The sequence below is a fragment of the Camelus dromedarius genome, unplaced genomic scaffold, assembly GCF_036321535.1.
Source record: "Camelus dromedarius isolate mCamDro1 unplaced genomic scaffold, mCamDro1.pat HAP1_SCAFFOLD_200, whole genome shotgun sequence".
Classification (NCBI taxonomy): Eukaryota; Metazoa; Chordata; class Mammalia; order Artiodactyla; family Camelidae; genus Camelus; species Camelus dromedarius.
Window position 1 is genome coordinate 2,092,317 of NW_026989858.1, and position 27,800 is coordinate 2,120,116.

Genomic DNA, 27,800 nt, shown 5'->3' on the forward strand with positions numbered 1-27,800 from the left:
GCAGTTTTCACTGTAAAACCGAGTTGGAGCTAGTACCTCCCCATATATATGTATGGAGTGGAATTCGCAACTGAAAAGAAACTTTGTGTTCCCAACAAGCTAGTTGAAGGACGGCTTTCACACACACTTATCTCTCAGAACTGAGCATGTGGAGAGACGTTCGTTCATCTAGCAGAAAGGGAACGGGTTGCAGGAGAAACTTTTACTCTGGTTTCTCAGTCTGTTTCCTAGTGCCGGTTTGAAGTTCCTGCAGTTTTCACTGTAAAACCTGGTTGGAGCTAGTACCTCCCCATATATATTTATGGAGTGGAGTTTGCAACTGAAAAGAAACTTTGTGTTCCCAACAAGCTAGGAGAAGGACGGCTTTCACACACACTTATCTCTCAGAACTGAGCATGTGGAGAGACGTTCGTTCATCTAGCACAAAGGGAACGGGTTGCAGGAGAAACTTTTACTCTGGTTTCTCAGATTGTTTCCTAGTGCCGGTTTGATGTTCCTGCAGTTTTCACTGTAAAACCGAGTTGGAGCTAGTACCTCCCCATATATATGTATGGAGTGGAGTTTGCAACTGAAAAGAAACTTTGTGTTCCCAACAAGCTATGTGAAGGACGGCTTACACACACACTTATCTCTCAGAACTGAGCATGTGGAGAGACGTTCGTTCATCTAGCACAAAGGGAACGGGTTGCAGGAGAAACTTTTACTCTGATTTCTCAGTCTGTTTCCTAGTGCCGGTATGAAGTTCCAGCAGTTTCACTGTAAAACCGAGTTGGAGCTAGTACCTCCCCATATATATCTATGGAGTGGAGTTTACAAATGAAAAGAAACTTTATGTTCCCAAAAAGCTAGGTGAAGGACGGCTTTCACACACACACATCTCTCAGAACTGAGCATGTGGAGAGACGTTCGTTCATCTAGCACAAAGGGAACAGGTTGCAGGAGAAACTTTTACTCTGGTTTCTCAGTCTGTTTCCTAGTGCCGGTTTGAAGTTCCTGCAGTTTTCACTGTAAAACCTGGTTGGAGCTAGTACCTCCCCATATATATTTATGGAGTGGAGTTTGCAACTGAAAAGAAACTTTGTGTTCCCAACAAGCTAGGTGAAGGACGGCTTTCACACACACACATCTCTCAGAACTGAGCATGTGGAGAGACGTTCGTTCATCTAGCACAACGGGAACAGGTTGCAGGAGAAACTATTACTCTGGTTTCTCAGTGTGTTTCCTAGTGCCGGTTTGAAGTTCCTGCAGTTTTCACTGTAAAACCGAGTTGGAGCTACTACCTCCCCATATATATGTATGGAGTGGATTTTGCAACTTAAAAGAAACTTTGTGTTCCCAACAAGCTAGGTGAAGGACGGCTTTCACACACACTTATCTCTCAGAACTGAGCATGTGGAGAGACGTTCGTTCATCTAGCACAAAGGGAACGGGTTGCAGGAGAAACTTTTACTCTGGTTTCTCATTCTGTTTCCTAGTGCCGGTTTGAAGTTCCTGCAGTTTTCACTTTAAAACCGATTTGGAGCTAGTACCTCCCCATATATATGTATGGAGTGGAGTTTCCAAATGAAAAGAAACTTTGTGTTCCCAACAAGCAAGGTGAAGGACGGCTTTCACACACACTTATCTCTCAGAACTGAGCATGTGGAGAGACGTTCGTTCATGTAGCACAAAGGGAACCGGTTGCAGGAGAAACTTTTACTCTGGTTTCTCAGTCTGTTTCCTAGTGCCGGTTTGAAGTTCCTGCAGTTTTCACTGTAAAACCTGGTTGGAGCTAGTACCTCCCCATATATATGTATGGAGTGGAGTTTGCAACTGAAAAGAAACTTTGTGTTCCCAACAAGCTAGGTGAAGGACGGCTTTCACACACACTTATCTCTCAGAACTGAGCATGTGGAGAGACGTTCGTTCATCTAGCAGAAAGGGAACGGGTTGCAGGAGAAACTTTTACTCTGGTTTCTCAGTCTGTTTCCTAGTGCCGGTTTGAAGTTCCTGCAGTTTTCACTGTAAAACCGAGTTGGAGCTAGTACCTCCCCATATATATGTATGGAGTGGAGTTTGCAACTGAAAAGAAACTTTGTGTTCCCAACAAGCTAGGTGAAGGACGGCTTTCACACACACTTATCTCTCAGAACTGAGCATGTTGAGAGACGTTCGTTCATCTAGCAGAAAGGGAACGGGTTGCAGGAGAAACTTTTACTCTGGTTTCTCAGTCTCTTTCCGAGTGCCGGTTTGAAGTTCCTGCAGTTTTCACTGTAAAACCGATTTGGAGCTACTACCTCCCCAATTATATGTATGGAGTGGAGTTTGAAACTGAAAAGAAACTTTGTGTTTCCAACAAGCTAGGTGAAGGACGGCTTTCCCACACACTTATCTCTCAGAACTGAGCATGTGGAGAGTGGTTCGTTCATCTAGCACAAAGGGAACGGGTTGCAGGAGAAACTTTTACTCTGGTTTCTCAGTCTGTTTCCTAGTGCCGGTTTGAAGTTCCAGCAGTTTTCACTTTAAAACCGAGTTGGAGCTAGTACCTCCCCATATATATGTATGGAGTGGAGTTTGCAACTGAAAAGAAACTTTGTGTTCCCAACAAGCTATGTGAAGGACGGCTTACACACACACTTATCTCTCAGAACTGAGCATGTGGAGAGACGTTCGTTCATCTAGCACAAAGGGAACGGGTTGCAGGAGAAACTTTTACTCTGATTTCTCAGTCTGTTTCCTAGTGCCGGTATGAAGTTCCAGCAGTTTCACTGTAAAACCGAGTTGGAGCTAGTACCTCCCCATATATATCTATGGAGTGGAGTTTACAAATGAAAAGAAACTTTATGTTCCCAAAAAGCTAGGTGAAGGACGGCTTTCACACACACACATCTCTCAGAACTGAGCATGTGGAGAGACGTTCGTTCATCTAGCACAAAGGGAACAGGTTGCAGGAGAAACTTTTACTCTGGTTTCTCAGTCTGTTTCCTAGTGCCGGTTTGAAGTTCCTGCAGTTTTCACTGTAAAACCTGGTTGGAGCTAGTACCTCCCCATATATATTTATGGAGTGGAGTTTGCAACTGAAAAGAAACTTTGTGTTCCCAACAAGCTAGGTGAAGGACGGCTTTCACACACACACATCTCTCAGAACTGAGCATGTGGAGAGACGTTCGTTCATCTAGCACAACGGGAACAGGTTGCAGGAGAAACTATTACTCTGGTTTCTCAGTGTGTTTCCTAGTGCCGGTTTGAAGTTCCTGCAGTTTTCACTGTAAAACCGAGTTGGAGCTACTACCTCCCCATATATATGTATGGAGTGGATTTTGCAACTTAAAAGAAACTTTGTGTTCCCAACAAGCTAGGTGAAGGACGGCTTTCACACACACTTATCTCTCAGAACTGAGCATGTGGAGAGACGTTCGTTCATCTAGCACAAAGGGAACGGGTTGCAGGAGAAACTTTTACTCTGGTTTCTCATTCTGTTTCCTAGTGCCGGTTTGAAGTTCCTGCAGTTTTCACTTTAAAACCGATTTGGAGCTAGTACCTCCCCATATATATGTATGGAGTGGAGTTTCCAAATGAAAAGAAACTTTGTGTTCCCAACAAGCAAGGTGAAGGACGGCTTTCACACACACTTATCTCTCAGAACTGAGCATGTGGAGAGACGTTCGTTCATGTAGCACAAAGGGAACCGGTTGCAGGAGAAACTTTTACTCTGGTTTCTCAGTCTGTTTCCTAGTGCCGGTTTGAAGTTCCTGCAGTTTTCACTGTAAAACCTGGTTGGAGCTAGTACCTCCCCATATATATGTATGGAGTGGAGTTTGCAACTGAAAAGAAACTTTGTGTTCCCAACAAGCTAGGTGAAGGACGGCTTTCACACACACTTATCTCTCAGAACTGAGCATGTGGAGAGACGTTCGTTCATCTAGCAGAAAGGGAACGGGTTGCAGGAGAAACTTTTACTCTGGTTTCTCAGTCTGTTTCCTAGTGCCGGTTTGAAGTTCCTGCAGTTTTCACTGTAAAACCGAGTTGGAGCTAGTACCTCCCCATATATATGTATGGAGTGGAGTTTGCAACTGAAAAGAAACTTTGTGTTCCCAACAAGCTAGGTGAAGGACGGCTTTCACACACACTTATCTCTCAGAACTGAGCATGTTGAGAGACGTTCGTTCATCTAGCAGAAAGGGAACGGGTTGCAGGAGAAACTTTTACTCTGGTTTCTCAGTCTCTTTCCGAGTGCCGGTTTGAAGTTCCTGCAGTTTTCACTGTAAAACCGATTTGGAGCTACTACCTCCCCAATTATATGTATGGAGTGGAGTTTGAAACTGAAAAGAAACTTTGTGTTTCCAACAAGCTAGGTGAAGGACGGCTTTCCCACACACTTATCTCTCAGAACTGAGCATGTGGAGAGTGGTTCGTTCATCTAGCACAAAGGGAACGGGTTGCAGGAGAAACTTTTACTCTGGTTTCTCAGTCTGTTTCCTAGTGCCGGTTTGAAGTTCCAGCAGTTTTCACTTTAAAACCGAGTTGGAACTAGTACCTCCCCATATATATGTATGGAGAGGAGTTTGCAACTGAACAGAAACTTTGTGTTCCCAACAAGCTAGGTGAAGGACGGCTTACACACACAATTATCTCTCAGAACTGAGCATGTGGAGAGACGTTCGTTCATCTAGCATAAATGGAACGGGTTGCAGGAGAAACTATTACTCTGGTTTCTCAGTCTATTTCCTAGTGCCGGTTTGAAGTTCCTGCAGTTTTCACTGTAAAACCTATTTGGAGCTAGTACTTCCCCATATATATGTATGGAGTGGAGTTTGCAACTGAAAATAAACTTTGTGTTCCCAACAAGCTAGGTGAAGGACGGCTTTCACACACACTTATCTCTCAGAACTGAGCATGTGGAGAGACGTTCGTTCATCTAGCACAAAGGGAACGGGTTGCAGGAGAAACTTTTACTCTGGTTTCTCAGTCTGTTTCCTAGTGCCGGTTTGATGTTCCAGCAGTTTTCACTGTAAAACCGATTTGGAGCTAGTACCTCCCCATATATATGTATGGAGTGGAGTTTGCAACTGAAAAGAAACTTTGTGTTCCCAACAAGCTAGGTGAAGGAAGGCTTTCACACACACATTTCTCTCAGAACTGAGCATGTGGAGAGACGTTCGTTCATCTAGCACAATGGGAACGGGCTGCAGGAGAAACTTTTACTCTGGTTTCTCAGTCTGTTTCCTAGTGCCGGTTTGAAGTTCCAGCAGTTTTCACTGTAAAAGCGAGTTGGAGCTAGTACCTCCCCATATATATGTGTGGAGTGGAGTTTACAAATGAAAAGAAACTTTATGTTCCCAAAAAGCTACGTGAAGGACGGCTTTCACACACACACATCTCTCAGAACTGAGCATGTGGAGAGATGTTCGTTCATCTAGCACAAAGGGAACGGGTTGCAGGAGAAACTTTTACTCTGGTTTCTCAGTCTGTTTCCTAGTGCCGGTTTGAAGTTCCTGCAGTTTTCACTGTAAAGCCGAGTTGGAGCTAGTACCTCCCCATATATATGTATGGAGTGGAGTTTACAAATGAAAAGAAACTTTATGTTCCCAAAAAGCTAGGTGAAAGACGGCTTTCACACACACACATCTCTCAGAACTGAGCATGTGGAGAGACTTTCGTTCATCTAGCACAAAGGGAACAGTTTGCAGGAGAAACTTTTACTCTGGATTCTCAGTCTGTTTCCTAGGGCCGGTTTGAAGTTCCTGCAGTTTTCACTGTAAAACCTAGTTGTAGCTAGTACCTCCCCATATATATGTATGGAGTGGAGTTTGCAACTGAAAAGAAACTTTGTGTTCCCAACAAGCTAGGTGAAGGACGGCTTTCACACACACTTATCTCTCAGAAGTGAGCATGTGGAGAGACGTTCGTTCATCTAGCACAAAGGGAACGGGTTGCAGGAGAAAATTTTACTCTGGTTTCTCAGTCTGTTTCCTAGTGCCGGTTTGAAGTTCCTGCAGTTTTCACTGTAAAACCTGGTTGGAGCTTGTACCTCCCCATATATATGTATGGAGTGGAGTTTGCAACTGAAAAGAAACTTTGTGTTCCCAACAAGCTAGGTGAAGGACGGCTTTCACACACAATTATCTCTCAGAACTGAGCATGTGGAGAGACGTTCGTTCATCTAGCACAAAGGGAACGGGTTGCAGGAGAAACTTTTACTCTGGTTTCTCAGTCTGTTTCCTAGTCCCGGTTTGAAGTTCCAGCAGTTTTCACTGAAAAAACCGAGTTGGAGCTAGTACCTCCCCATATATATGTATGGAGTGGAGTTTACAAATGAAAAGAAACTTTATGTTCCCAAAAAGCTAGGTGAAGGACGGCTTTCACACACACACAACTCTCAGAACTGAGCATGTGGAGAGACGTTCGTTCATCTAGCCCAAAAGGAACAGGTTGCAGGAGAAACTTTTACTCTGGATTCTCAGTCTGTTTCCTAGTGCCGGTTTGAAGTTCCTGCAGTTTTCACTGTAAATCCTGGTTGGAGCTAGTACCTCCCCATATATAAGTATGGAGTGGAGTTTGCAACTGAAAAGAAACTTTGTGTTCCCAACAAGCTAGGTGAAGGAAGGCTTTCACACACACATTTCTCTCAGAACTGAGCATGTGGAGAGACGTTCGTTCATCTAGCACAATGGGAACGGGCTGCAGGAGAAACTTTTACTCTGGTTTCTCAGTCTGTTTCCTAGTGCCGGTTTGAAGTTCCAGCAGTTTTCACTGTAAAAGCGAGTTGGAGCTAGTACCTCCCCATATATATGTGTGGAGTGGAGTTTACAAATGAAAAGAAACTTTATGTTCCCAAAAAGCTACGTGAAGGACGGCTTTCACACACACACATCTCTCAGAACTGAGCATGTGGAGAGATGTTCGTTCATCTAGCACAAAGGGAACGGGTTGCAGGAGAAACTTTTACTCTGGTTTCTCAGTCTGTTTCCTAGTGCCGGTTTGAAGTTCCTGCAGTTTTCACTGTAAAGCCGAGTTGGAGCTAGTACCTCCCCATATATATGTATGGAGTGGAGTTTACAAATGAAAAGAAACTTTATGTTCCCAAAAAGCTAGGTGAAAGACGGCTTTCACACACACACATCTCTCAGAACTGAGCATGTGGAGAGACTTTCGTTCATCTAGCACAAATGGAACATGTTGCAGGAGAAACTTTTACTCTGGTTTCTCAGTCTGTTTCCTAGGGCCGGTTTGAAGTTCCTGCAGTTTTCACTGTAAAACCGAGTTGTAGCTAGTACCTCCCCATATATATGTATGGAGTGGAGTTTGCAACTGAAAAGAAACTTTGTGTTCCCAACAAGCTAGGTGAAGGACGGCTTTCACACACACTTATCTCTCAGAACTGAGCATGTGGAGAGAAGTTCGTTCTTGTAGCACAAAGGGAACGGGTTGCAGGAGAAACTTTTACTCTGGTTTCTCAGTCTGTTTCCTAGTGCCGGTTTGAAGTTCCTGCAGTTTTCACTGTAAAACCTGGTTGGAGCTAGTACCTCCCCATATATTTGTATGGAGTGGAGTTTGCAACTGAAAAGAAACTTTGTGTTCCCAACAAGCTAGGTGAAGGACGGCTTTCACACACAGTTATCTCTCATAACTGAGCATGTGGAGAGACGTTCGTTCATGTAGCACAAAGGGAACGGGTTGCAGGAGAAACTTTTACTCTGGTATCTCAGTCTTTTTCCTAGTGCCGGTTTAAAGCTCCTGCAGTTTTCACTGTAAAACCTGGTTGGAGCTAGTACCTCCCCATATATATGTATGGAGTGGAGTTTGCAACTGAAAAGAAACTTTGTGTTCCCAACAAGCAAGGTGAAGGACGGCTTTCACACAAACTTATCTCTCAGAACTGAGCATGTGGAGAGACGTTCGTTCATCTAGCACAAAGGGAACAGGTTGCAGGAGAAACTTTTACTCTGGTTTCTCAGTCTGTTTCCTAGTGCCGGTTTGTAGTTCCTGCAGTTTTCACTGTAAAACCGAGTTGGAGCTAGTACCTCCACATATAAATGTATGGAGTGGAGTTTGCAACTGAAAAGAAATTTTGTGTTCCCAAAAAGCTAGGTGAAGGACGGCTTTCACACACACTTATCTCTCAGAACTGAGCATGTGGAGAGACATTCGTTCATCTAGCACAAAGGGAACGGGTTGCAGGAGAAACTTTTACTCTGGTTTCTCATTCTGTTTCCTAGTGCCGGTTTGAAGTTCCTGCAGTTTTCACTTTAAAACCGATTTGGAGCTAGTACCTCCCCATATATATGTATGGAGTGGAGTTTCCAAATGAAAAGAAACTTTGTGTTCCCAACAAGCAAGGTGAAGGACGGCTTTCACACACACTTATCTCTCAGAACTGAGCATGTGGAGAGACGTTCGTTCATGTAGCACAAAGGGAACCGGTTGCAGGAGAAACTTTTACTCTGGTTTCTCAGTCTGTTTCCTAGTGCCGGTTTGAAGTTCCTGCAGTTTTCACTGTAAAACCTGGTTGGAGCTAGTACCTCCCCATATATATGTATGGAGTGGAGTTTGCAACTGAAAAGAAACTTTGTGTTCCCAACAAGCTAGGTGAAGGACGGCTTTCACACACACTTATCTCTCAGAACTGAGCATGTGGAGAGACGTTCGTTCATCTAGCAGAAAGGGAACGGGTTGCAGGAGAAACTTTTACTCTGGTTTCTCAGTCTGTTTCCTAGTGCCGGTTTGAAGTTCCTGCAGTTTTCACTGTAAAACCGAGTTGGAGCTAGTACCTCCCCATATATATGTATGGAGTGGAGTTTGCAACTGAAAAGAAACTTTGTGTTCCCAACAAGCTAGGTGAAGGACGGCTTTCACACACACTTATCTCTCAGAACTGAGCATGTGGAGAGACGTTCGTTCATCTAGCAGAAAGGGAACGGGTTGCAGGAGAAACTTTTACTCTGGTTTCTCAGTCTCTTTCCGAGTGCCGGTTTGAAGTTCCTGCAGTTTTCACTGTAAAACCGAGTTGGAACTAGTACCTCCCCATATATATGTATGGAGAGGAGTTTGCAACTGAACAGAAACTTTGTGTTCCCAACAAGCTAGGTGAAGGACGGCTTACACACACAATTATCTCTCAGAACTGAGCATGTGGAGAGACGTTCGTTCATCTAGCATAAATGGAACGGGTTGCAGGAGAAACTATTACTCTGGTTTCTCAGTCTATTTCCTAGTGCCGGTTTGAAGTTCCTGCAGTTTTCACTGTAAAACCTATTTGGAGCTAGTACTTCCCCATATATATGTATGGAGTGGAGTTTGCAACTGAAAATAAACTTTGTGTTCCCAACAAGCTAGGTGAAGGACGGCTTTCACACACACTTATCTCTCAGAACTGAGCATGTGGAGAGACGTTCGTTCATCTAGCACAAAGGGAACGGGTTGCAGGAGAAACTTTTACTCTGGTTTCTCAGTCTGTTTCCTAGTGCCGGTTTGATGTTCCAGCAGTTTTCACTGTAAAACCGATTTGGAGCTAGTACCTCCCCATATATATGTATGGAGTGGAGTTTGCAACTGAAAAGAAACTTTGTGTTCCCAACAAGCTAGGTGAAGGAAGGCTTTCACACACACATTTCTCTCAGAACTGAGCATGTGGAGAGACGTTCGTTCATCTAGCACAATGGGAACGGGCTGCAGGAGAAACTTTTACTCTGGTTTCTCAGTCTGTTTCCTAGTGCCGGTTTGAAGTTCCAGCAGTTTTCACTGTAAAAGCGAGTTGGAGCTAGTACCTCCCCATATATATGTGTGGAGTGGAGTTTACAAATGAAAAGAAACTTTATGTTCCCAAAAAGCTACGTGAAGGACGGCTTTCACACACACACATCTCTCAGAACTGAGCATGTGGAGAGATGTTCGTTCATCTAGCACAAAGGGAACGGGTTGCAGGAGAAACTTTTACTCTGGTTTCTCAGTCTGTTTCCTAGTGCCGGTTTGAAGTTCCTGCAGTTTTCACTGTAAAGCCGAGTTGGAGCTAGTACCTCCCCATATATATGTATGGAGTGGAGTTTACAAATGAAAAGAAACTTTATGTTCCCAAAAAGCTAGGTGAAAGACGGCTTTCACACACACACATCTCTCAGAACTGAGCATGTGGAGAGACTTTCGTTCATCTAGCACAAAGGGAACAGTTTGCAGGAGAAACTTTTACTCTGGATTCTCAGTCTGTTTCCTAGGGCCGGTTTGAAGTTCCTGCAGTTTTCACTGTAAAACCTAGTTGTAGCTAGTACCTCCCCATATATATGTATGGAGTGGAGTTTGCAACTGAAAAGAAACTTTGTGTTCCCAACAAGCTAGGTGAAGGACGGCTTTCACACACACTTATCTCTCAGAAGTGAGCATGTGGAGAGACGTTCGTTCATCTAGCACAAAGGGAACGGGTTGCAGGAGAAAATTTTACTCTGGTTTCTCAGTCTGTTTCCTAGTGCCGGTTTGAAGTTCCTGCAGTTTTCACTGTAAAACCTGGTTGGAGCTTGTACCTCCCCATATATATGTATGGAGTGGAGTTTGCAACTGAAAAGAAACTTTGTGTTCCCAACAAGCTAGGTGAAGGACGGCTTTCACACACAATTATCTCTCAGAACTGAGCATGTGGAGAGACGTTCGTTCATCTAGCACAAAGGGAACGGGTTGCAGGAGAAACTTTTACTCTGGTTTCTCAGTCTGTTTCCTAGTCCCGGTTTGAAGTTCCAGCAGTTTTCACTGAAAAAACCGAGTTGGAGCTAGTACCTCCCCATATATATGTATGGAGTGGAGTTTACAAATGAAAAGAAACTTTATGTTCCCAAAAAGCTAGGTGAAGGACGGCTTTCACACACACACAACTCTCAGAACTGAGCATGTGGAGAGACGTTCGTTCATCTAGCCCAAAAGGAACAGGTTGCAGGAGAAACTTTTACTCTGGATTCTCAGTCTGTTTCCTAGTGCCGGTTTGAAGTTCCTGCAGTTTTCACTGTAAATCCTGGTTGGAGCTAGTACCTCCCCATATATAAGTATGGAGTGGAGTTTGCAACTGAAAAGAAACTTTGTGTTCCCAACAAGCTAGGTGAAGGAAGGCTTTCACACACACATTTCTCTCAGAACTGAGCATGTGGAGAGACGTTCGTTCATCTAGCACAATGGGAACGGGCTGCAGGAGAAACTTTTACTCTGGTTTCTCAGTCTGTTTCCTAGTGCCGGTTTGAAGTTCCAGCAGTTTTCACTGTAAAAGCGAGTTGGAGCTAGTACCTCCCCATATATATGTGTGGAGTGGAGTTTACAAATGAAAAGAAACTTTATGTTCCCAAAAAGCTACGTGAAGGACGGCTTTCACACACACACATCTCTCAGAACTGAGCATGTGGAGAGATGTTCGTTCATCTAGCACAAAGGGAACGGGTTGCAGGAGAAACTTTTACTCTGGTTTCTCAGTCTGTTTCCTAGTGCCGGTTTGAAGTTCCTGCAGTTTTCACTGTAAAGCCGAGTTGGAGCTAGTACCTCCCCATATATATGTATGGAGTGGAGTTTACAAATGAAAAGAAACTTTATGTTCCCAAAAAGCTAGGTGAAAGACGGCTTTCACACACACACATCTCTCAGAACTGAGCATGTGGAGAGACTTTCGTTCATCTAGCACAAATGGAACATGTTGCAGGAGAAACTTTTACTCTGGTTTCTCAGTCTGTTTCCTAGGGCCGGTTTGAAGTTCCTGCAGTTTTCACTGTAAAACCGAGTTGTAGCTAGTACCTCCCCATATATATGTATGGAGTGGAGTTTGCAACTGAAAAGAAACTTTGTGTTCCCAACAAGCTAGGTGAAGGACGGCTTTCACACACACTTATCTCTCAGAAGTGAGCATGTGGAGAGACGTTCGTTCATCTAGCACAAAGGGAACGGGTTGCAGGAGAAAATTTTACTCTGGTTTCTCAGTCTGTTTCCTAGTGCCGGTTTGAAGTTCCTGCAGTTTTCACTGTAAAACCTGGTTGGAGCTTGTACCTCCCCATATATATGTATGGAGTGGAGTTTGCAACTGAAAAGAAACTTTGTGTTCCCAACAAGCTAGGTGAAGGACGGCTTTCACACACAATTATCTCTCAGAACTGAGCATGTGGAGAGACGTTCGTTCATCTAGCACAAAGGGAACGGGTTGCAGGAGAAACTTTTACTCTGGTTTCTCAGTCTGTTTCCTAGTCCCGGTTTGAAGTTCCAGCAGTTTTCACTGAAAAAACCGAGTTGGAGCTAGTACCTCCCCATATATATGTATGGAGTGGAGTTTACAAATGAAAAGAAACTTTATGTTCCCAAAAAGCTAGGTGAAGGACGGCTTTCACACACACACAACTCTCAGAACTGAGCATGTGGAGAGACGTTCGTTCATCTAGCCCAAAAGGAACAGGTTGCAGGAGAAACTTTTACTCTGGATTCTCAGTCTGTTTCCTAGTGCCGGTTTGAAGTTCCTGCAGTTTTCACTGTAAATCCTGGTTGGAGCTAGTACCTCCCCATATATAAGTATGGAGTGGAGTTTGCAACTGAAAAGAAACTTTGTGTTCCCAACAAGCTAGGTGAAGGACGGCTTTCACACACACTTATCTCTCAGAACTTAGCATGTGGAGAGACGTTCGTTCATCTAACACAACGGGAAAAGGTTGCAGGAGAAACTTTTACTCTGGTTTCTCAGTTTGATTCCTAGTGCCTGTTTGAAGTTCCTGCAGTTTTCACTGTAAAACCGAGTTGGAGCTAGTACCTCCCCAAATATATGTATGGAGTGGAGTTTGCAACTGAAAAGAAACTTTGTGTTCCCAACAAGCTAGGTGAAGGAAGGCTTTCACACACACTTATCTCTCAGAACTGAGCATGTGGAGAGACATTCGTTCATCTTGCACAAAGGGAACGGGTTGCAGGGGAAACTTTTACTCTGGTTTCTCAGTCTGTTTCCTAGTGCCGGTTTGAAGTTCCTGCAGTTTTCACTGTAAAACAGATTTGGAGCTAGTACCTCCCCATATATATGTATGGAGTGGAGTTTGCAACTGACAAGAAACTTTGTGTTCCCAACAAGCTAGGTGAAGGACGGTTTTCACACTCACTTATCTCTCAGAACTGAGCATGTGGAGAGACGTTCGTTCATCTAGCAGAAAGGGAACGGGTTGCAGGAGAAACTTTTACTCTGGTTTCTCAGTCTGTTTCCTAGTGTCGGTTTCAAATTTCTGCAGTTTTCACTGTAAAACCTGGTTGGAGCTAGTACCTCCCCATATATATGTATGGAGTGGAGTTTGCAACTGAAAAGAAACTTTGTGTTCCCAACAAGCTAGGTGAAGGACGGCTTTCACACACACTTATCTCTCAGAACTGAGCATGTGGAGAGACGTTCGTTCATCTAGCACAAAGGGAACGGGTTGCAGGAGAAACTTTTACTCTGGTTTCTCAGTCTGTTTCCTAGTGCCGGTTTGAAGTTCCTGCATTTTTCACTGTAAAAGCTGGTTGGAGCTAGTACCTCCCCATATATATGTATGGAGTGGAGTTTGCAACTGAAAAGAAACTTTGTGTTCCCAACAAGCTAGGTGAAGGACGGCTTTCACACACACTTATCTCTCAGAACTGAGCATGTGGAGAGACGTTCGTTCATCTAGCACAAAGGGAACGGGTTGCAGGAGAAACTTTTACTCTTGTTTCTCAGTCTGTTTCCTAGTCCCGGTTTTAAGTTCCAGCAGTTTTCACTGTAAAACCGAGTTGGATCTAGTACCTCGCCATATATATTTTTGGAGTGGAGTTTACAAATGAAAAGAAACTTTATGTTCCCAAAAATCTAGGTGAAGGACGGCTTTCACACACACACATCTCTCAGAACTGAGCATGTGGAGAGACGTTCGTTCATCTAGCACAAAAAGAACATGTTGCAGGAGAAACTTTTACTCTTGATTCTCAGTCTGTTTCCTAGTGCCGGTTTGAAGTTCCTGCAGTTTTCACTGTAAAACCTGGTTGGAGCTAGTACCTCCCCATATATATGTATGGAGTGGAGTTTGCAACTGAAAAGAAACTTTGTGTTCCCAACAAGCTAGGTGAAGGACGGCTTTCACACACACTTATCTCTCAGAACTGAGCATGTGGAGAGACGTTCGTTCATCTAGCACAAAAGGAACGGGTTGCAGGAGAAACTTTTCTCTGGTTTCTCAGTCTGTTTCCTAGTCCCGGTTTGAAGTTCCAGCAGTTTTCACTGTAAAACCGAGTTGGATCTAGTACCTCGCCTTATATATTTTTGGAGTGGAGTTTACAAATGAAAAGAAACTTTATGTTCCCAAAAAGCTAGGTGAAGGACGGCTTTCACACACACACATCTCTCAGAACTGAGCATGTGGAGAGACGTTCGTTCATCTAGCACAAAAAGAACATGTTGCAGGAGAAACTTTTACTCTGGATTCTCAGTCTGTTTCCTAGTGCCGGTTTGAAGTTCCTGCAGTTTTCACTGTAAAACCTGGTTGGAGCTAGTACCTCCCCATATATATGTATGGAGTGGAGTTTGCAACTGAAAAGAAACTTTGTGTTCCCAACAAGCTAGGTGAAGGACGGCTTTCACACACACATATCTCTCAGAACTGAGCATGTGGAGAGACGTTCGTTCATCTAGCACAAATTGAACGGGTTGCAGGAGAAACTTTTACTCTGGTTTCTCAGTCTGTTTCCTAGTGCCGGTTTGAAGTTCCTGCAGTTTTCACTGTAAAACCTGGTTGGAGCTTGTACCTCCCCATATATATGTATGGAGTGGAGTTTGCAACTGAAAAGAAACTTTGTGTTCCCAACAAGCTAGGTGAAGGACGGCTTTCACACACACACATCTCTCAGAACTTAGCATGTGGAGAGACGTTCGTTCATCTAGCACAAAGGGAACAGGTTGCAGGAGAAACTTTTACTCTGGTTTCTCAGTTTGATTCCTAGTGCCGGTTTGAAGTTCCTGCAGTTTTCACTGTAAAACCGAGTTGGAGCTAGTACCTCCCCATATATATGTATGGAGTGGAGTTTGCAACTGAAAAGAAACTTTGTGTTCCCAACAAGCTAGGTGAAGGAAGGCTTTCACACACACTAATCTCTCAGAACTGAGCATGTGGAGAGACGTTCGTTCAACTAGCACAAAGGGAACGGGTTGCAGGAGAAACTATTACTCTGGTTTCTCAGTCTGTTTCCTAGTGCCGGTTTGAAGTTCCTGCAGTTTTCACTGTAAAACCGATTTGGAGCTAGTACCTCCCCATATATTTGTATGGAGTGGAGTTTGCAACTGACAAGAAACTTTGTGTTCCCAACAAGCTAGGTGAAGGACGGCTTTCACACACACTTATCTCTCAGAACTTAGCATGTGGAAAGACGTTCGTTCATCTAGCACAACGGGAACAGGTTGCAGGAGAAACTTTTACTCTGGTTTCTCAGTTTGATTCCTAGTGCCTGTTTGAAGTTCCTGCAGTTTTCACTGTAAAACCGAGTTGGAGCTAGTACCTCCCCATATATATGTATGGAGTGGAGTTTGCACCTGAAAAGAAACTTTGTGTTCCCAACAAGCTAGGTGAAGGACGGCTTTCACACACACTTATCTCTCAGAACTGAGCATGTGGAGAGACGTTCGTTCATCTAGCACAAAGGGAACGGGTTGCAGGGGAAACTTTTACTCTGGTTTCTCAGTCTGTTTCCTAGTGCCGGTTTGAAGTTCCTGCAGTTTTCACTGTAAAGCCGATTTGGAGCTTGTACCTCCCCATATATATGTATGGAGTGGAGTTTGCAACTGACAAGAAACTTTGTGTTCCCAACAAGCTAGGTGAAGGACGGCTTTCACACACACTTATCTCTCAGAACTGAGCATGTGGAGAGACGTTCGTTCATCTAGCAGAAAGGGAACGGGTTGCAGGAGAAACTTTTACTCTGGTTTCTCAGTCTGTTTCCTAGTGTCGGTTTGAAATTCCTGCAGTTTTCACTGTAAAACCTGGTTGGAGCTAGTACCTCCCCATATATATGTATGGAGTGGAGTTTGCAACTGAAAAGAAACTTTGTGTTCCCAACAAGCTAGGTGAAGGACGGCTTTCACACACACTTATCTCTCAGAACTGAGCATGTGGAGAGACGTTCGTTCATGTAGCACAAAGGGAACGGGTTGCAGGAGAAACTTTTACTCTGGTTTCTCAGTCTGTTTCCCATTGCCGGTTTGAAGTTCCTGCATTTTTCACTGTAAAAGCTGGTTGGAGCTAGTACCTCCCCATATATATGTATGGAGTGGAGTTTGCAACTGAAAAGAAACTTTGTGTTCCCAACAAGCTAGGTGAAGGACGGCTTTCACACACACTTATCTCTCAGAACTGAGCATGTGGAGAGACGTTCGTTCATCTAGCACAAAGGGAACGGGTTGTAGGAGAAAGTTTTACTCTGGTTTCTCAGTCTGTTTCCTAGTGCCGGTTTGAAGTTCCTGCAGTTTTCACTGTAAAACCTGGTTGGAGCTTGTACCTCCCCATATATATGTATGGAGTGGAGTTTGCAACTGAAAAGAAACTTTGTGTTCCCAACAAGCTAGGTGAAGGACGGCTTTCACACACACTTATCTCTCAGAACTGAGGATGTGGAGAGACGTTCGTTCATCTAGCACAAAGGGAACGGGTTGCAGGAGAAACTTTTACTCTGGTTTCTCAGTCTGTTTCCTAGTCCCGGTTTGAAGTTCCAGCAGTTTTCACTGTAAAACCGAGTTGGATCTAGTACCTCCCCATATATATTTATGGAGTGGAGTTTACAAATGAAAAGAAACTTTATGTTCCCAAAAATCTAGGTGAAGGACGGCTTTCACACACACACATCTCTCAGAACTGAGCATGTGGAGAGACGTTCGTTCATCTAGCACAAAAAGAACATGTTGCAGGAGAAACTTTTACTCTGGATTCTCAGTCTGTTTCCTAGTGCCGGTTTGAAGTTCCTGCAGTTTTCACTGTAAAACCTGGTTGGAGCTAGTACCTCCCCATATATATGTATGGAGTGGAGTTTGCAACTGACAAGAAACTTTGTGTTCCCAACAAGCTAGGTGAAGGACGGCTTTCACACACACTTATCTCTCAGAACTGAGCATGTGGAGAGACGTTCGTTCATCTAGCTGAAAGGGAACGGGTTGCAGGAGAAACTTTTACTCTGGTTTCTCAGTCTGTTTCCTAGTGTCGGTTTGAAATTCCTGCAGTTTTCACTGTAAAACCTGGTTGGAGCTAGTACCTCCCCATATATATATATGGAGTGGAGTTTGCAACTGAAAAGAAACTTTGTGTTCCCAACAAGCTAGGTGAAGGACGGCTTTCACACACACTTATCTCTCAGAACTGAGCATGTGGAGAGACGTTCGTTCATCTAGCACAAAGGGAACGGGTTGTAGGAGAAAGTTTTACTCTGGTTTCTCAGTCTGTTTCCTAGTGCCGGTTTGAAGTTCCTGCAGTTTTCACTGTAAAACCTGGTTGGAGCTTGTACCTCCCCATATATATGTATGGAGTGGAGTTTGCAACTGAAAAGAAACTTTGTGTTCCCAACAAGCTAGGTGAAGGACGGCTTTCACACACACTTATCTCTCAGAACTGAGGATGTGGAGAGACGTTCGTTCATCTAGCACAAAGGGAACGGGTTGCAGGAGAAACTTTTACTCTGGTTTCTCAGTCTGTTTCCTAGTCCCGGTTTGAAGTTCCAGCAGTTTTCACTGTAAAACCGAGTTGGATCTAGTACCTCCCCATATATATTTATGGAGTGGAGTTTACAAATGAAAAGAAACTTTATGTTCCCAAAAATCTAGGTGAAGGACGGCTTTCACACACACACATCTCTCAGAACTGAGCATGTGGAGAGACGTTCGTTCATCTAGCACAAAAAGAACATGTTGCAGGAGAAACTTTTACTCTGGATTCTCAGTCTGTTTCCTAGTGCCGGTTTGAAGTTCCTGCAGTTTTCACTGTAAAACCTGGTTGGAGCTAGTACCTCCCCATATATATGTATGGAGTGGAGTTTGCAACTGAAAAGAAACTTTGTGTTCCCAACAAGCTAGGTGAAGGACGGCTTTCACACACACACATCTCTCAGAACTTAGCATGTGGAGAGACGTTCGTTCATCTAGCACAAAGGGAACGGGTTGCAGGAGAAACATTTACTCTGGTTTCTCAGTCTGTTTCCTAGTGCCGGTTTGAAGTTCCTACAGTTTTCACTGTAAAACCGAGTTGGAGCTAGTACCTCCCCATATATATGTATGGAGTGGAGTTTGCAACTGACAAGAAACTTTGTGTTCCCAACAAGCTATGTGAAGGACGGCTTTCACACACACTTATCTCTCAGAACTGAGCATGTGGAGAGACGTTCGTTCATCTAGCAGTAAGGGAACGGGTTGCAGGAGAAACTTTTACTCTGGTTTCTCAGTCTGTTTCCTAGTGTCGGTTTGAAATTCCTGCAGTTTTCACTGTAAAACCTGGTTGGAGCTAGTACCTCCCCATATATATGTATGGAGTGGAGTTTGCAACTGAAAAGAAACTTTGTGTTCCCAACAAGCTAGGTGAAGGACGGCTTTCACACACACTTATCTCTCAGAACTGAGCATGTGGAGAGACGTTCGTTCATCTAGCACAAAGGAACGGGTTGTAGGAGAAACTTTTACTCTGGTTTCTCAGTCTGTTTCCTAGTGCCGGTTTGAAGTTCCTGCAGTTTTCACTGTAAAACCTGGTTGGAGCTTGTACCTCCCCATATATATGTATGGAGTGGAGTTTGCAACTGAAAAGAAACTTTGTGTTATCAACAAGCTAGATGAAGGACGGCTTTCACACACACTTATCTCACAGAACTGAGCATGTGGAGAGACGTTCGTTCATCTAGCAAAAAGGGATCGGGTTGCAGGAGAAACTTTTACTCTGGTTTCTCAGTCTGTTTCTTAGTGCCGGTTTGAAGTTCCTGCAGTTTTCACTGTAAAACCTGGTTGGAGCTAGTACCTCCCCATATATATGTATGGAGTGGAGTTTGCAACTGAAAAGAAACTTTGTGATCCCAACAAGCTAGGTGAAGGACGGCTTTCACACACACTTATCTCTCAGAACTGAGCATGTGGAGAGACGTTCGTTCATCTAGCACAAAGGGAACGGGTTGTAGGAGAAACTTTTACTCTGGTTTCTCTGTCTGTTTCCTAGTGCCGGTTTGAAGTTCCTGCAGTTTTCACTGTAAAACCTGGTTGGAGCTTGTACCTCCCCATATATATGTATGGAGTGGAGTTTGCAACTGAAAAGTAACTTTGTGTTCCCAACAAGCTAGGTGAAGTACGGCTTTCACACACACTTATCTCTCAGAACTGAGCATGTGGAGAGACTTTCGTTCATCTAGCACAAAGGGAACGGGTTGCAGGAGAAACTTTTACTCTGGTTTCTCAGTCTGTTTCCTAGTCCCGGTTTGAACTTCCAGCAGTTTTCACTGTAAAACCGAGTTGGAGCTAGTACCTCCCCATATATATGTATGGAGTGGTGGTTACAAATGAAAAGAAACTTTATGTTCCCAAAAAGCTAGGTGAAGGACGGCTTTCACACACACACATCTCTCAGAACTGAGCATGTGGAGAGACGTTCGTTCATCTAGCACAAAAGAAACATGTTGCAGGAGAAACTTTTACTCTGGAATCTCAGTCTGTTTCCTAGTGCCGGTTTGAAGTTCCTGCAGTTTTCACTGTAAAACCTGGTTGGAGCTAGTACCTCCCCATATATATGTATGGAGTGGAGTTTGCAACTGAAAATAAACTTGGTGTTCCCAACAAGCTAGGTGAAGGACGGCTTTCAAACACACTTATCTCTCAGAACTGAGCATGTGGAGAGACGTTCGTTCATCTAGAACAAAGGGAACGGGTTGCAGGAGAAACTTTTACTCTGGTTTCTCAGTCTGTTTCCTAGTGCCGGTTTGAAGTTCCTGCAGTTTTCACTGTAAAACCTGGTTGGAGCTTGTACCTCCCCATATATATGTATGGAGTGGAGTTTGCAACTGAAAAGTAACTTTGTGTTCCCAACAAGCTAGGTGAAGTACGGCTTTCACACACACTTATCTCTCAGAACTGAGCATGTGGAGAGACGTTCGTTCATCTAGCACAAAGGGAACGGGTTGCAGGAGAAACTTTTACTCTGGTTTCTCAGTCTGTTTCCTAGTCCCGGTTTCAACTTCCAGCAGTTTTCACTGTAAAACCGAGTTGGAGCTAGTACCTCCCCATATATATGTATGGAGTGGTGGTTACAAATGAAAAGAAACTTTATGTTCCCAAAAAGCTAGGTGAAGGACGGCTTTCACACACACACATCTCTCAGAACTGAGCATGTGGAGAGACGTTCGTTCATCTAGCACAAAAGAAACATGTTGCAGGAGAAACTTTTACTCTGGAATCTCAGTCTGTTTCCTAGTGCCGGTTTGAAGTTCCTGCAGTTTTCACTGTAAAACCTGGTTGGAGCTAGTACCTCCCCATATATATGTATGGAGTGGAGTTTGCAACTGAAAATAAACTTGGTGTTCCCAACAAGCTAGGTGAAGGACGGCTTTCAAACACACTTATCTCTCAGAACTGAGCATGTGGAGAGACGTTCGTTCATCTAGAACAAAGGGAACGGGTTGCAGGAGAAACTTTTACTCTGGTTTCTCAGTCTGTTTCCTAGTGCCGGTTTGAAGTTCCTGCAGTTTTCACTGTAAAACCTGGTTGGAGCTAGTACCTCCCCATATATATGTATGGAGTGGAGTTTGCAACTGAAAAGAAACTTTGTGTTCCCAACAAGCTAGATTAAGGACGGCTTTCACACACACTTATCTCTAAGAACTGAGCATGTGGAGAGACGTTCGTTCATCTAGCAGAAAGGGAACGGGTTGCAGGAGAAACTTTTACTCTGGTTTCTCACTCTGTTTCCTAGTGCCGGTTTGAAGTTCCTGCAGTTTTCACTGTAAAACCTGGTTGGAGCTAGTACCTCCCCATATATATGTATGGAGTGGAGTTTGCAACTGAAAAGAAACTTTGTGTTCCCAACAAGCTAAGTGAAGGACGGCTTTCACACACACTTATCTCTCAGAACTGAGCATGTGGAGAGACGTTCGTTCATCTAGCACAAAGGGAACGGGTTGCAGGAGAAACTTTTACTCTGGTTTCTCAGTCTGTTTCCTAGGGCCGGTTTGATGTTCCTGCAGTTTTCACTGTAAAACCGACTTGGAGCTACTACCTCCCCAATTATATGTATGGAGTGGAGTTTGCAACTGAAAAGAAACTTTGTGTTCCCATCAAGCTAGGTGAAGGACGGCTTTCACACACACTTATCTCTCAGAACTGAGCATGTGGAGAGTCGTTCGTTCATCTAGCACAAAGGGAACGGGTTGCAGGGAAACTTTTACTCTGGTTTCTCAGTCTGTTTCCTAGTGCCGGTTTGAAGTTCCAGCAGTTTTCACTGTAAAACCGAGTTGGAGATAGTACCTCCCCATATATATGTATGGAGTGGAGTTTACAAATGAAAATAAACTTTATGTTCCCAAAAAGCTATGTGAAGGACGGCTTTCACACACACACATCTCTCAGAACTGAGCATGTGGAGAGACGTTCGTTCATCTAGCAAAAAGGAACAGGTTGCAGGAGCAACTTTTACTGTGGTTTATCAGTCTGTTTCCTAGTGCCGGGTTGAAGTTCCTGCAGTTTTCACTGTAAAACCTGGTTGGAGCTAGTACCTCCCCATATATATGTATGGAGTGGAGTTTGCAATTGAAAAGAATCTTTGTGTTCCCAACAAGATAGGTGAAGGACGGCTTTCACACACATTTATCTCTCAGAACTGAGCATGTGGAGAGACGTTCGTTCATCTAGCAGAAAGGGAACGGGTTGCAGGAGAAACTTTTACTCTGGTTTCTCAGTCTGTTTCCTAGTGCCAGTTTGAAGTTCCTGCAGTTTTCAATGTAAAACCGAGTTGGAGCTAGTACCTCCCCATATATATGTATGGAGTGGAGTTTACAAATGAAAAGAAACTTTATGTTCCCAAAAAGCTAGGTGAAAGACGGCTTTCACACACACACATCTCTCAGAACTGAGCATGTGGAGAGACGTTCGTTCATCTAGCACAAAGGGAACAGGATGCAGGAGAAACTTTTACTCTGGTGTCTCAGTCTTTTTCGTAGTGCCGGTTTGAAGTTCCTGCAGTTTTCACTGTAAATCCTGGTTGGAGCTAGTACCTCCCCATATATATGTATGGAGTGGAGTTTGCAACTGAAAAGAAACTTTGTGTTCCCAACAAGCTAGGTGAAGAACGGCTTTCACACACACACATCTCTCAGAACTGAGCATGTGGAGAGACGTTCGTTCATCTAGCACAAAGGGAAAAGGTTGCAGGAGAAACTTTAACTCTGGTTTCTCAGTCTGTTTCCTAGTGCCGGTTAGAAGTTCCTGCAGTTTTCACTGTAAAACCGAGTTGGAGCTAGTACCTCCCAATATATATGTATGGAGTGGAGTTTGCAACTGAAAAGAAACTTTGTGTTCCCAACAAGCTAGGTGAAGGACGGCTTTCACACACACTTATCTCTAAGAACTGAGCATGTGGAGAGACATTCGTTCATCTAGCACAAAGGGAACGGTTTGCAAGAGAAACTTTTACTCTGGTTTCTCAGTCTGTTTCCTAGTGGCGGTTTGAAGTTCCTGCAGTTTTCACTGTAAAACCTGGTTGGAGCTAGTACCTCCCCATATATATGTATGGAGTGGAGTTTGCAACTGAAAAGAAACTTTGTGTTCCCAACAAGGTAGGTGAAGGACGGCTTTCACACACACTTATCTCTAAGTACTGAGCATGTGGAGAGACTTTCGTTCATCTAGCACAAAGGGAACGGGTTGCAAGAGAAACTTTTACTCTGGTTTCTCAGTCTGTTTCCTAGTGCCGGTTTGAAGTTCCTGCAGTTTTCACTGTAAAACCGATTTGGAGCTAGTACCTCCCCATATATATGTATGGAGTGGAGTTTGCAACTGACAAGAAACTTTGTGTTCCCAACAAGCTAGGTGAAGGACGGCTTTCACACACACTTATCTCTCAGAACTGTGCATGTGGAGAGACGTTCGTTCATCTAGCAGAAAGGGAACGGGTTGCAGGAGAAACTTTTACTCTGGTTTCTCAGTCTGTTTCCTAGTGCCGGTTTGAAGTTCCTGCAGTTTTCACTGTAAAACCTGGTTGGAGCTAGTACCTCCCCATATATATGTATGGAGTGGAGTTTGCAACTGAAAAGAAACTTTGTGTTCCCAACAAGCTAAGTGAAGGACGGCTTTCACACACACATATCTCTCAGAAGTGAGCATGTGGAGAGACGTTCGTTCATCTAGCACAAAGGGAACGGGTTGCAGGAGAAACTTTTACTCTGGTTTCTCAGTCTGTTTCCTAGTGCCGGTTAGAAGTTCCTGCAGTTTTCACTGTAAAACCGAGTTGGAGCTAGTACCTCCCAATATATATGTATGGAGTGGAGTTTGCAACTGAAAAGAAACTTTGTGTTCCCAACAAGCTAGGTGAAGGACGGCTTTCACACACACTTATCTCTAAGAACTGAGCATGTGGAGAGACTTTCGTTCATCTAGCACAAAGGGAACGGGTTGCAAGAGAAACTTTTACTCTGGTTTCTCAGTCTGTTTCCTAGTGGCGGTTTGAAGTTCCTGCAGTTTTCACTGTAAAACCTGGTTGGAGCTAGTACCTCCCCATATATATGTATGGAGTGGAGTTTGCAACTGAAAAGAAACTTTGTGTTCCCAACAAGGTAGGTGAAGGACGGCTTTCACACACACTTATCTCTAAGTACTGAGCATGTGGAGAGACTTTCGTTCATCTAGCACAAAGGGAACGGGTTGCAAGAGAAACTTTTACTCTGGTTTCTCAGTCTGTTTCCTAGTGCCGGTTTGAAGTTCCTGCAGTTTTCACTGTAAAACCGATTTGGAGCTAGTACCTCCCCATATATATGTATGGAGTGGAGTTTGCAACTGACAAGAAACTTTGTGTTCCCAACAATCTAGGTGAAGGACGGCTTTCACACACACTTATCTCTCAGAACTGTGCATGTGGAGAGACGTTCGTTCATCTAGCAGAAAGGGAACGGGTTGCAGGAGAAACTTTTACTCTGGTTTCTCAGTCTGTTTCCTAGTGCCGGTTTGAAGTTCCTGCAGTTTTCACTGTAAAACCTGGTTGGAGCTAGTACCTCCCCATATATATGTATGGAGTGGAGTTTGCAACTGAAAAGAAACTTTGTGTTCCCAACAAGCTAAGTGAAGGACGGCTTTCACACACACATATCTCTCAGAAGTGAGCATGTGGAGAGACGTTCGTTCATCTAGCACAAAGGGAACGGGTTGCAGGAGAAACTTTTACTCTGGTTTCTCAGTCTGTTTCCTAGTGCCGGTTTGAAGTTCCTGCAGTTTTCACTGTAAAACCGAGTTGGAGCTAGTACCTCCCCATATATATGTATGGAGTGGAGTTTGCAACTGAAAAGAAACTTTGTGTTCCCAACAAGCTAGGTGAAGGATGGCTTTCACACACACTTATCTCTCAGAACTGAGCATGTGGAGAGACGTTCGTTCATCTAGCACAAAGGGAACGGGTTGCAGGAGAAACTTTTACTCTGGTTTCTCAGTCTGTTTCCTAGGGCCGGTTTGATGTTCCTGCAGTTTTCACTGTAAAACCGATTTGGAGCTACTACCTCCTCAATTATATGTATGGAGTGGAGTTTGCAACTGAAAAGAAACTTTGTGTTCCCATCAAGCTAGGTGAAGGACGGCTTTCACACACACTTATCTCTCAGAACTGAGCATGTGGAGAGTCGTTCGTTCATCTAGCACAAAGGGAACGGGTTGCAGGGAAACTTTTACTCTGGTTTCTCAGTCTGTTTCCTAGTGCCGGTTTGAAGTTCCAGCAGTTTTCACTGTAAAACCGAGTTGGAGCTAGTACCTCCCCATATATATGTATGGAGTGGAGTTTACAAATGAAAATAAACTTTATGTTCCCAAAAAGCTAGGTGAAGGACGGCTTTCACACACACACATCTCTCAGAACTGAGCATGTGGAGAGACGTTCGTTCATCTAGCAAAAAGGGAACAGGTTGCAGGAGAAACTTTTACTGTGGTTTATCAGTCTGTTTCCTAGTGCCGGGTTGAAGTTCCTGCAGTTTTCACTGTAAAACCTGGTTGGAGCTAGTACCTCCCCATATATATGTATGGAGTGGAATTTGCAATTGAAAAGAATCTTTGTGTTCCCAACAAGATAGGTGAAGGACGGCTTTCACACACATTTATCTCTCAGAACTGAGCATGTGGAGAGACGTTCGTTCATCTAGCAGAAAGGGAACGGGTTGCAGGAGAAACTTTTACTCTGGTTTCTCAGTCTGTTTCCTAGTGCCAGTTTGAAGTTCCTGCAGTTTTCACTGTAAAACCGAGTTGGAGCTAGTACCTCCCCATATATATGTATGGAGTGGAGTTTACAAATGAAAAGAAACTTTATGTTCCCAAAAAGCTAGGTGAAAGACGGCTTTCACACACACACATCTCTCAGAACTGAGCATGTGGAGAGACGTTCGTTCATCTAGCACAAAGGGAACAGGTTGCAGGAGAAACTTTTACTCTGGTTTCTCAGTCTGTTTCCTAGTGCCGGTTTGAAGTTCCTGCAGTTTTCACTGTAAAACCTGGTTGGAGCTAGTACCTCCCCATATATATGTATGGAGTGGAGTTTGCAACTGAAAAGAAACTTTGTGTTCCCAACAAGCTAGGTGAAGGACGGCTTTCACACACACACAACTCTCAGAACTGAGCATGTGGAGAGACGTTCGTTCATCTAGCACAAAGGGAACAGGTTGCAGGAGAAACTTTTACTCTGGTTTCTCAGTCTGTTTCCTAGTGCCGGTTTGAAGTTCCTGCAGTTTTCACTGTAAAACCGAGTTGGAGCTAGTACCTCCCCATATATATGTATGGAGTGGAGTTTGCAACTGAAAAGAAACTTTGTGTTCCCAACAAGTTAGGTGAAGGACGGCTTTCACACACACTTATCTCTAAGAACTGAGCATGTGGAGAGACATTCGTTCATCTAGCAAAAAGGGAACGGGTTGCAAGAGAAACTTTTACTCTGGTTTCTCAGTCTGTTCCCTAGTGCCGGTTTGAAGTTCCTGCAGTTTTCACTGTAAAACCGATTTGGAGCTAGTAACTTCCCATATATATGTATGGAGTGGAGTTTGCAACTGACAAGAAACTTTATGTTCCCAACAAGGTAGGTGAAGGACGGCTTTCACACACACTTATCACTCAGAACTGAGCATGTGGAGAGACGTTCGTTCATCTAGCACAGAAAGAACGGGTTGCAGGAGAAACTTTTACTCTGGTTTCTCAGTCTGTTTCCTAGTGCCGGTTTGAAGTTCCAGCAGTTTTCACTGTAAAACCGAGTTGGAGCTAGTACCTCCCCATATATATGTGTGGAGTGGAGTTTACAAATGAAAAGAAACTTTATGTTCCCAAAAAGCTAGGTGAAGGACGGCTTTCACACACACACATCTCTCAGAACTGAGCATGTGGAGAGACGTTCGTTCATGTAGCACAAAGGGAACGGGTTGCAGGAGAAACTTTTATTCTGGTTTCTCAGTCTGTTTCCTAGTGCCGTTTTGAAGTTCCTGCAGTTTTCACTGTAAAACCGAGTTGGAGCTAGTACCTCCCCATATATATGTATGGAGTGGAGTTTACAAATGAAAAGAAACTTTATGTTCCCAAAAAGCTAGGTGAAGTACGGCTTTCACACACAACCATCTCTCAGAACTGAGCATGTGGAGAGACGTTCGTTCATCTAGCACAAAGGGAACGGGTTGCAGGAGAAACTTTTACTCTGGTTTCTCAGTCTGTTTCCTAGTGCCGGTTTGAAGTTCCTGCAGTTTTCACTGTAAAACCGATTTGGAGCTAGTACCTCCCCATATATATGTATGGAGAGGAGTTTGCAACTGACAAGAAACTTTGTGTTCCCAACAAGCTAGGTGAAGGACGGCTTTCACACACACTTATCTCTCAGAACTGAGCATGTGGAGAGACGTTCGTTCATCTAGCACAAAGGGAACGGTTTGCAGGAGAAACTTTTACTCTGGTTTCTCAGTCTGTTTCCTAGTCCCGGTTTGAAGTTCCTGCAGTTTTCACTGTAAAACCGAGTTGGAGCTAGTACCTCCCCATATATATGTATGGAGTGGAGTTTACAAATGAAAAGAAACTTTATGTTCCCAAAAAGCTAGGTGAAGGACGGCTTTCACTCACACACATCTCTCAGAACTGAGCATGTGGAGAGACGTTCGTTCATCTAGCCCAAAAGGAACAGGTTGCAGGAGAAACTTTTACTCTGAATTCTCAGTCTGTTTCCTAGTGCCGGTTTGAAGTTCCTGCAGTTTTCACTGTAAAACATGGTTGGAGCTAGTACCTCACCATATATATGTATGGAGTGGAGTTTGCAACTGACAAGAAACTTTGTGTTCCCAACAAGCTAGGTGAAGGACGGCTTTCCCACACACTTATCTCTCAGAACATAGCATGTGGAGAGACGTTCGTTCATCTAGCACAACTGGAACAGGTTGCAGGAGAAACTTTTACTCTGGTTTCTCAGTTTGATTCCTAGTGCCTGTTTGAAGTTCCTGCAGTTTTCACTGTAAAACCGAGTTGGAGCTAGTACCTCCCCATATATATGTATGGAGTGGAGTTTGCAACTGAAAATTAACTTTGTGTTCCCAACAAGCTAGGTGAAGGACGGCTTTCACACACACTTATCTCTCAGAACTGAGCATGTGGAGAGACGTTCGTT